We start from the raw sequence: 10,181 nt of genomic DNA, 5'->3' as shown, positions 1-10,181 counted from the left end.
GAGTAAACATGCGATACCCTGGTGCCAAGCAGTAAGAATATTTTTAAAACAAGTAGACATATATATATATATATATATATATATATATATATATATATATATATATATATATACACATATATGACTTAGGCTTGTGAATACCTCAGGAAAAGAATAAAAGAGCAGTGAAGCGCAGAGGATAGGTAAAATTTTAACTAGCTACTCAGAGGCTGAATAAGCTTAGCTAGCTACTCGGGAGTCTGAGATCTGAAGACCACTATTCAATCATGAAAATGAAGCGATTATCTAAAAAAAAAAAAACACAACAGGATTGTAGCAGTGGCTGAAGTATTAGACCAATATCCTTGGGCACAGAAGGTGAGGAATAGTTCCCAGGGACTATCAAGCCTCAAGAATGATGAATGCATGCATGAGCATATGCACATGTTCGTGTGCGTACTCGTACATGCATGCACACATATACAAACACAAATTAATATTTCAATGTGAAGTTATTTATTTTATTATACCTTGCTGTACTTTATTTCCCTGTATGAGTTCACAAATTAACAAAATCAGCTAAGGACCTATTTACATAAAATTCCTCATATTTCTCTAAAATCTACTCTCTTTTTGGAAGCCTGCTTTTATTTGTCCCAAAAGTAAATTATTCAGGAAGTCAACTCATCACTCTCAAGTCTATAGTATTAGATGATTGTTTAGGTTCCTCCTAGCAATATGATTTTTTTGAAATCCTGCTTCAAGCAATATATTTCTTTCACTAGAAGAGAAACCTCTGTCAAACAATTAATAATAGCTTATTCTCCTCCTGGCATTCATCTGTAGTTTTATTTTCTTCATATATTTCATGATCTCTCTGTGTATGCCAAAGTCTGCGCTTAGCATGTGTATACCATTCATAGATACTGAAATTGCTTTGGAATAAATAATGTTCACCCTGACTATCTTGAAAAAGAAGAATTGGTTTCTTAGCACTTTAAGTAAGAACTTGAGGGAAAGAAACAAAAGGAAAAGTGAGGAACAACTCAACACATAGATTCAAATGAAACAAAACAACCCAAGACAACAAAAATTAATTCAGTACTCAAGAACCTGTAGGAAATGAAAGATTTTAAAAAAATCAGCTATGACAAGCTTATGAAATTCGTGACTACATGGAAGTGCACTGTTGGGAGGATAGTGGCTAAAGCCCAGACTGAACAGAAAGTTCTGTACACAATGCCATGCACCTGTTATTCTAAATTCCAGGAAGAATAACATCAAGTGCACTGAGACCAAGTTCATACACAAGTAGGAAGCTAGTTTCTAGCTGAAAAATAATCAGGATAACTTAGGGCTGGGGGCATGACAAAGTGGTAAGAACATCCATTTAAGGGGCACAAAACACTCAATCAAACTCTAGTATTAGGGGTAAAAAAAGCTATGATTTAAATAATTAGAACAATTGTAATACTTGAGTATTTGAGTGGAGAAAAATCCATTAGAGAGATAGAATGAACCCACGTTCCAATGCTACTTTAGTGATAATATTTAGTGGTACTTGAGACAAAACCGAGTTATCTTGCAAATGAGCATGGATGTACACTTGGGTGATGGAAATACTCTACTTACAGAGGTGTAAATTAGATTTTTTTGGGTAGATTGTAGTTCTTGAACTAAGAGCCTGGGTGATGCTCTTGAGCTTTTTCTCTCAAGGTTACTACTCTAATACTTTGAGCCACAGTTCCAATTCTGATTTTCTGTTGGTTGTTTGGAGATAAGAGGCTCATGGACTTTCCTGCCCAGGAAGGCTTCAAACCATGATCGTCAGATCTTATCCTCCTGAGTAACCAGGATTCCAGGCATGAGCTGTGGACGTTTTTAATAATTCAGTAAATTGTATAGTTACAGAAGTTATAAATTATCACTGTAACCTGTGTAATATATGTGTATGTATAGATCAATGCATACAGTTACAAATATATTGACATATATTTGAATCTACAGTAGATTTATGAAATCATCCTTCATTATAAAATAAAATGGAAGCTTTAGTGTGGTCTTGTTTGTAAACATTTGGGTAAATGCCCAAAAGTGGGATTGCTGGGTCATAGGGGAGTTCTATGTGAAGTCTTTTGAGGAATCTCCATACTGCTTTCCAAAGTGGTTGAACAAGTTTACATTCCCACCAATAATGAAGTAAAGTAACTTTCTGTCCACATTTCCTCCAGCATCTGGTGTTGTTAGAGTTCTTGATTTTTGCCGTTTTAACTGGAGTGAGGTGATATCTCAATGTTGTTTTGATTTGCATTTCTTTTATGGCTAGGGATGTTGACCATTTCTTCATGTGTCTATTGGCCATCCTTCTTTCTTCTTCAGAGAAGTTTCTCTTTAAGTCTTTCGCCAACTTATTTATTGGGCAGTTGTTTCTTTGAGGATTTGTTGTTGGGGGTTTAATTTTTTGAGTTCCAAGTATATTTTAGATATGAGACCCTTGTCCATTGTATGGCTAGTAAAGAACTTCTCCCAATCCGTGGGCTTTCTATTGATCTTGCTAGCTATGTCATTTGCCCTGCAGAAGCTCTGCAACTTCATGCAATTACATTTGTCCAACCTTTCTTTGATTTGTTGTGTTTCCGGGTCTCTATTCAGAAAATTTCGGCCTGAGCCAAGGAGACCTAGGGTTTCTCCTATTCCATCCTGTAATGTTTTCAGAGTGTCTGCTTTGACTTCAAGGTCTTTGATCCATTTTGAGTTGATTCTGGTGCAGGGTGATATATAAGGATCTAGCTTTAGTTTTCTACATGTAGTTAACCAATTTTGCCAGCACCATTTACTGAAGAGGTTGTCTTTCTTCCATTCTATTGTTTTAGCTCCCTTATCGAAGATTAGATGGCTATAGGTCTTTAGGTTCATTTCTGGGTTTTCAATTCTATTCCATTGGTCCTGAGGTAACACTAAAGCTACCAGCACAACAATGTTTATTGCAGCATTATTTACCATAGCTAAGATATTGAACCAACCCAGATGCCCCTCAATAGATGAATGGATCAAGAAAATGTGGTATATATACACAATGGAATTCTATGCCTCCATCAGAAAGAATGACATTGCCCCATTTGTTAGGAAATGGAAAAACTTGGAAAAATTATATTAAGTGAAGTAATCCAGGCCCAAAGAAACATAGGTCCCATGGTTTCCCTTATTTGTAATATCTAGTATATGTATGAGTCAAGCGGAAAAGGTCAGATAATGTGATGTCAGGAAAACGAACCCTTAGATGTGTATTTTAATGTTTTTTTCTTTCATGCATGTGTTTCTAACGCATTTATAAGATTATCTCTTTGTTGCTTTGTATGACCCTCCCCCCAATATAACCCCTGCTTTCACTATTTTTGATGTCAGTATAACTGGTGGAGGAGATGGGGAAAAACCAGTAGTTTAAGGATACAGGTGGACCTCTTGCAACAATGAGAAGTACAAGTTGTCATGTCCAAAACGAGCTTTCCAACGTCGGTGGGGGGGAGGGGGGGAAGGAGAAGTATTGGGATGGAGGGAGGAGGGAGGCTGGGAAGGGATGTGAAGGGTAAACAAAGGAGGAGTCTGCAATGCTTGGTAAGAAATGTACGCATTATCCTGCCCATGTAATTGTAACTCCTCTGTACAGTATGTTCACAAATAAAATTAAATTAAAAAATTAGAATAAAAAAATAAAATGGAAACAATTTTAATAAGGAGCAAAACAAAGGGAATTGTTACACGTTACTACTTGTTGAATGGAAGATGAATTGTGAGAATCAGTTTGGGAAAACCATCTCTACTTTAACAAAATGGATAATTGCTATTAATTTCAATCAACTTTGGTCGGGGGGAGTATTGGATGAGGGGGCGGGGGGAGGCTGGGAACGGATGTGAAGGGTAAACAAAGGAGGAGGCTGCAATGCTTGATAAAAATGTACTCATTATCTTGCCCATGTAATTGTAACTCCTCTGTACAGTATGTTCACAAAAAAATATAATAAAAAAGAAAAAAAAGTGTAGGGAAAAGTTATATAAAGATCCATTACACTTAAATCATGATTTATTGAATGGAAATTCCCCTGTACAACTAGTTAAGATAATAAAAATATAATTAAAAACAATGGAGACATCTAATCTTAAACTGTGTTCTCTTAAACCATGAGTCAATAAAATAGTTTCCTCCTCAGAAATTTTCTTTGCAGGTATTTTCCTCATAGTGACAGAAAAATGATCAATGCAATGAATATCAATACATGACATTGCACATCAGAAAGAGACATAATAAAAATCACAGTAAAAATGTTAGAATTCACCACATGATAAAATACCAGGTAGAATGTGCTAAATGCTAATTGATTATTTTTCCAAGTACTTTACCTATTGTATCTAATTTAATTCTCAAAATAATTTCATAAAGTGGACCTACTTACATTTTTAATTCTCAGATGATGATATTGAAGTCTTCAGATTTGTAATTACTAGTACAAGATTGCACACATGGTAAGTGTTAGCCTGAGGTCCATCCCCGACTGTATCAATTAACCTCATTCTATTTTATGACTAAAATTCTAGGAAAAATTCCCAGAATTATTGTGTACACTCATAATATTTCAGTTTATCGTTGTTAGAAAATAGGGAACTGTAATATGAAAACTCGAAGTTCAGAATCAATGCATACCTCCCTGGTGAAAGGAACTACTAAAGTATAACATTCTTGATTTCTAGGTCAAAATAGCAGAAATCATATTCTATCCCTTCACTCAACACTGCACTGCCTGGGGAGCCTAACTCTGTTTAACACTGTCTTACTGAAAGAATGACCTCCCCAATTCCTGATGGAAACAGACTGCAGATCTTATGGACCAATCATTTCCAAATTGTAGCTCAACTAAATTGTTTACCATTAGAAGTATTTTGATTGCTTTTTATACCCAACATTTTGAGACAAAGGTACTACTTTAAAATGCTATTAAAGCAACACTGATATAAAAATCACCTTTGACCCCATATAAATAATTTACCTTTAATGTACCCAAAAATGCAGTCTGACCTATTATTAATGTTAGGAATGAGAGGATAAAAAATCATAGACAAGAAGGCCTAAGCATGAATTAAAGCCTCTCCAACTTGTGAATACAATTGGTTTAAAAAAAGCATGAATTAAAGCCTCTCCAACTTGTGAATACAATTGGTTTAAAAAGACATTAAGTGCTGGGAAGGTGGCTCATTGGTAGAGAGCTTGCCTTGCATGCATGAAGACCTGGGTTCGATTCCTCAGCACCACATAAGCAAAAAGAAAAAACCCACAAGTGGTGCTGTGGCTCAAGTGGAAGACCACTAGCCTTAAACTGAAGAGCTGAGGGACAGCGCCCAGGCCCAGAGTTCAGGCCCCACTACCAGACTCCCCCACCCCCGAAAAAAAGAAAACAATACTACTATATTTGTTCAAAATTTCTTATGATACTGAAGATTCAATTGTAAACTGTTAACACTTGAAAATAATTCATTTTCTTGGGAGTAGGAAACAAAACACAAGATTAATCCTAATCATTTTCAAAGACATTTATTTATACTACAAATTCACTCTTATAACTACAAAGATTCTAAAAATAACTGAAGCATAGTGTCACGAAGGACATAATTTAACTTCATCATATACATTCAAAGGACTTTGCTAATAGAAAATAAAGTTATACTAATAATTAGCTCACCCAATTCACTTCCATTCTTTTATTCTATATCTTTTATTTTCGTAAAAAACTGGCTTTTCATAAAATGATGCATAAAAAGCCTATATACCCACTTACATTTTCAGATTTTAACAACGTTTATTTTGAAATGTCTTTAGCTGTATAGTCAATGAACCGAAATAACAGTAAAATATTCAAAGGGTTTTCAGAAATTGCAAGACTCGCTCTGGGATGTTATTTATATTGGAAAGGATATTCAAAAAGCCTTATGTGTTAAAGTTGTGATAGTTACTCCCACAAAAGTACTATTAATAAAGAAACCTTTGTATGTATAATACAACTTCAAATGCATCCACAATCTGGAGGTGACACAAGCTTTTTTTTTGTTTTTGCAATGTATATCTAACAAACATATCCACAATACTGATTTTCAGTAAATATGATGGGATATTCAAACCTAAAAAATACGGGGTTTATTATCTTAGTGTGAATAGATTCAATCTTACAAAGAAAGTTATTTTCAACAGAAATCCGGAAAGAGTTTATCCACCTTGAGTTTCACAGGAATAACTGGAGAATAATACCTGTTTGGTCAAGTTGGTCAAAATTACTCTATGAGTATATCTTAAAAGTATATCCAATTTAAGAGGTCAAATACATATTTTGTACTGACAGTCATCTTACAGCAATAACTTACTACCTAATTATATGTGTATCTTCTTTCCTAGCATATACTAAGAGCTGAAAGTGATCTCTTTTATCTAAATTAATGTGTAAATGCTTTGATTATGATGATGTTATTATTTTACAAATAAAATGTACAGAAGGGTGGTTCCACTGAAATGACAGGACGGAACACTGATAAATAACAATATTGCAACATAGCTCTTTTCAGCCTCACTGTCCACATTGGCAAGCAACATTGCAACTGCACACACACACATACACACACACACACATGTGCGCACATGTACACACACATATACATGAATGCCAAATTCAGGCTTTATTGTACATAAAAGTTCAATTAAAATATTAGTGATTAGGAAAAATGATAATTTGACTTATTACAAAATAATACATAATCCAATCACCACGGTTGTTACATTTTACCTGTCCACATGTGACCACTTAATTTCTTTTTAGTTCATTCATTCATTCATCATTCATTAGTTTGGTGTCAATACTGGAGCTTGAACTCAAGGCCTGGCTCTGTCCCAGAATTTGTTATGTTTTTGTTTTTGTTTTCTCAATGCTAGCATTTTACTGCTTATACTACAGCTCCATTTCTAGCTTTTGCTGGTTACTTTCAAACCAGAATCTAATGGACTTTTTTGTCTGGTTTCAAAGCACAGTCATCAGATTTCGTCTTTCTGATTAGGTAGGATTAAAGACCTGAGACACCCGTGTGGCTCTTAATTTTTCCTGTACATATGTAATGCACATACTTAGATAGTAATTTAAAACTGAGAGCATAGAAGCAAGATGTACAGTGATGATATTGTCCTGTCAGAAATTCAAGTTAGTAATGTAAATTTCTTCTTTAGACCATATACAAAAAATACTTAAGAAGAAATCTGATGTTGTGTGTGTATATGCGTGTGTGTGTGTGTGTGTGTGTGTGTGTGTGTGTGTGTGTGTGTGTGTGTGCTGTTGCAATATGTTCCACATATAAGCACTGTGCAGCGGTGTCCAGCCATTCACAGTTATTGCATGAATATCTGCCTTGAGATACCAACTCATGGGCAATGTCTAGGTGTCCACTCTAGGCTTCGCGATGAAGAGGGGTATACTCATCCTCATCCCTAGTATTCATGTAAGTGGCCCTTTTGGAAAGTACTCTCCACACTGTAGTAAGCTGCAAGACAAGCACTCTACCACTGAGCCAACTTCCCAGCCCAAGGATTAAGATTCTTGTCTGTAATTTGGTCAAAGCTATGTCTCTTTACGTAGGTGACTAAAAATATATTTACTAATTTCAAGTAAGTACATAAATTCTATTTCCATCTCTTTTAAAAAATAAAAAAATTGTTTGCTCTGTAAATTGATTAGAAGCATGGATTTTGTGGCTAGCTAAGTCATTTCACATCTGTATCTGTTTTCCTCTTTCTCTTTCATGGTTCTCATAGACAATATGCTTGCTCCATAATTATCCTAATTTATTTTGCTTTTATATTTTTAGTTGCATCATTTCACTTTCTGCTCTGCCATTTCCCAGAACAGCACCACATAAACAGAAAAATCCAGAAGTGGTTCTGTGGCTCAAGTTGTAGAGCGCTTGCCTTGATTTGAAGAGCTAAAGGACAGTACCCAGGCCCAGAGTTCAGGCCCACAACTAATTTTAAAAAAGAATCTAAATACTTGATAATTCTACTAACAGATCTGACTGAAATCAGTTGAATCACACTTTTCCTGTACGATGAAGGAATAGGTCTCGGCTAGGAAAGCAGCTACAGAAGGCAGGCAGATTGTATCTGTGACAAAACTTTGTGGAAAATGGAATCAAGGATTAATTACTGGTGATTCACTTGCACTTGAAGCATGATTCTGAACTATTGCTTGCTGATTCTGAACTATTGCTTTGATCATTATATTTTCCAAGAAGAAAAAGTGAAATTTAATTGATAGTAAAGGACTACTAATGCATTTTGACTTCTCATTAAGCATCTTCAATCATCAAAATCACTTGAAGGCAATAGGACTATTTTTAGATGAAAACAAGTGTCTTTAAAAAAACAAGAATTTAGGTAGTCATACAAAGGACTTCTATTTTACTATTGCATTATACATTTTTTCTAATGTTGGATACCAACATTAGAAAGCTACTAGAGAGCTCTTAAAGCCCATATCTTGAATAGTGAGTTCTCTTACACTATAACATGATACTTCCCAAATCATTTACAAAGAAGGCATTGTTTCCTATTTTCTCATTCCTAGAATAAGCTGCACATGAAGACACCAAAGGTCCTCATGTTCAGACAAGGAACAAGATGAAAAAGTGAGGAATGGTATCAATTTCAAGAAAAAAAATGTAGTAGGATCCAAGCAAATTTCTTCTTTGGGATGCCGAAATTAATCTGCTTACTGTGGTGTGAAGACTACTTTCCAAAAAGGCCACCCAGATGAATACTAGGGATGAGGATGAGTATACCCCTCTTCATATGGAAGCCTACGGTGGACATTTAGACATTGTCCATGAGTTGGTAGCTCAAGGCAGATATTCATGCAATAATTCTGAATGGCTGACACCACTGCACAGTGCTTATATGTGGAATAATACCAGAGTGGCAGATACCAATCCCCAAACTAAAGGCCTCTTGTTCACCTTGCATGTTGCTGCTGGGAATAGAAATCGAAAAGATACTCTGTTGAACCATTATATCAAACAAGGTTTGAAGAACAGGTTGGAAGAAACTGCATTCAATATTGCCAAAAGGATAAGTATGTATCACTACCTCTTTGAAGTTGTGGAAGGCTGTACAAATGGTTCTCATAAGTCGTAATGGTTTGGTTAAGTTTCTTAAATTTCAAAAATGCCAGTCCATCCTCTGTGGCCCTACAATTTTTTTCACAATACAAAGCAACAGCAATATCTTACTTTAGAAATTCATGGATTCCATGGTATTCTTCCAAGTGCATTGCCTGACTCTGATGTCAAAATGTATTCAAGAGATTTTTGTATACATCTATAATGATTTCTGCAGAGTTTGTGATTTTTTTAATCAGAAATAATTTTAACTTATCTGTTGAAATGAATAGTATAGAAACTAAAGATGTTCCTGGTGCTTTTGGGAAAAAAGTATATCTATGTTTGTACAATATCCATAATCTATTTCATTCGCTCCTAGATATAATACTTTGAATTCTACATTTTTATATAATGTATAGTTTCATTAATAAATATGTCCTTTCAGATTGCATTACATATAGAAGAAGTTTAAGATTCCTTTTTTCCTAGGTCCTTATATTATTTTATTTCTTTGGGATAACATGACAATGTTATCTAATTTCAAGTTTTGTAAAGGTTATGCTATGTAAAGGCCTTTCTAAGGTGAAGACTTAATACACTGATGTCAAACTAACATTTAATTCTATGAATTACATATATTGTTACACTTGTATTTTTGTAATCAACTTTTTAATAACTGTTTTTATATTTCTTGCATCAGAAGAATGAAAAATATGGAATACTTCACAAATTTTCATATCATCCTTGTGCAAGTGCCATGTTAATCTCTGTATTATTGTAATTTGGGTAGACCTGCTGCTGAAGCATGTAGTACCCTCTAAATTTAAGTACTTAATGATGCAATCTTTATACAGGCATATATCCACAGTTGCCTATTTGTAACAAGGAGCTGTTATTGTTCCTTAAAATGAGAATGATCTTATGTCTCTAAAATTCTGTGTACAGTGGAAATGCTTATATCATTTGGTCGATTGCTCATATTTACAATTTTTTTGTCAATGACTATTTTGTCGTTTTCATTT

General features: G+C 34.7%; 1 pseudogene; it reads right to left on the bottom strand.

Moving 5' to 3' along the window:
• Positions 1-9,866: 9,866 nt before the first annotated feature.
• LOC138807471 (U6 spliceosomal RNA) lies at positions 9,867-9,966 on the bottom strand (annotated as a pseudogene).
• Positions 9,967-10,181: the final 215 nt, after the last annotated feature.

Source organism: Dipodomys merriami, unplaced genomic scaffold (assembly GCF_024711535.1).
Source record: "Dipodomys merriami isolate MVZ:Mamm:240054 unplaced genomic scaffold, mDipMer1.0.p SCAF_101, whole genome shotgun sequence".
In the NCBI taxonomy this organism is placed as follows: domain Eukaryota; kingdom Metazoa; phylum Chordata; class Mammalia; order Rodentia; family Heteromyidae; genus Dipodomys; species Dipodomys merriami.
The sequence above is the reverse complement of the archived record's forward strand: the minus strand, read 5'-3'. Positions and strand labels throughout refer to the sequence as shown.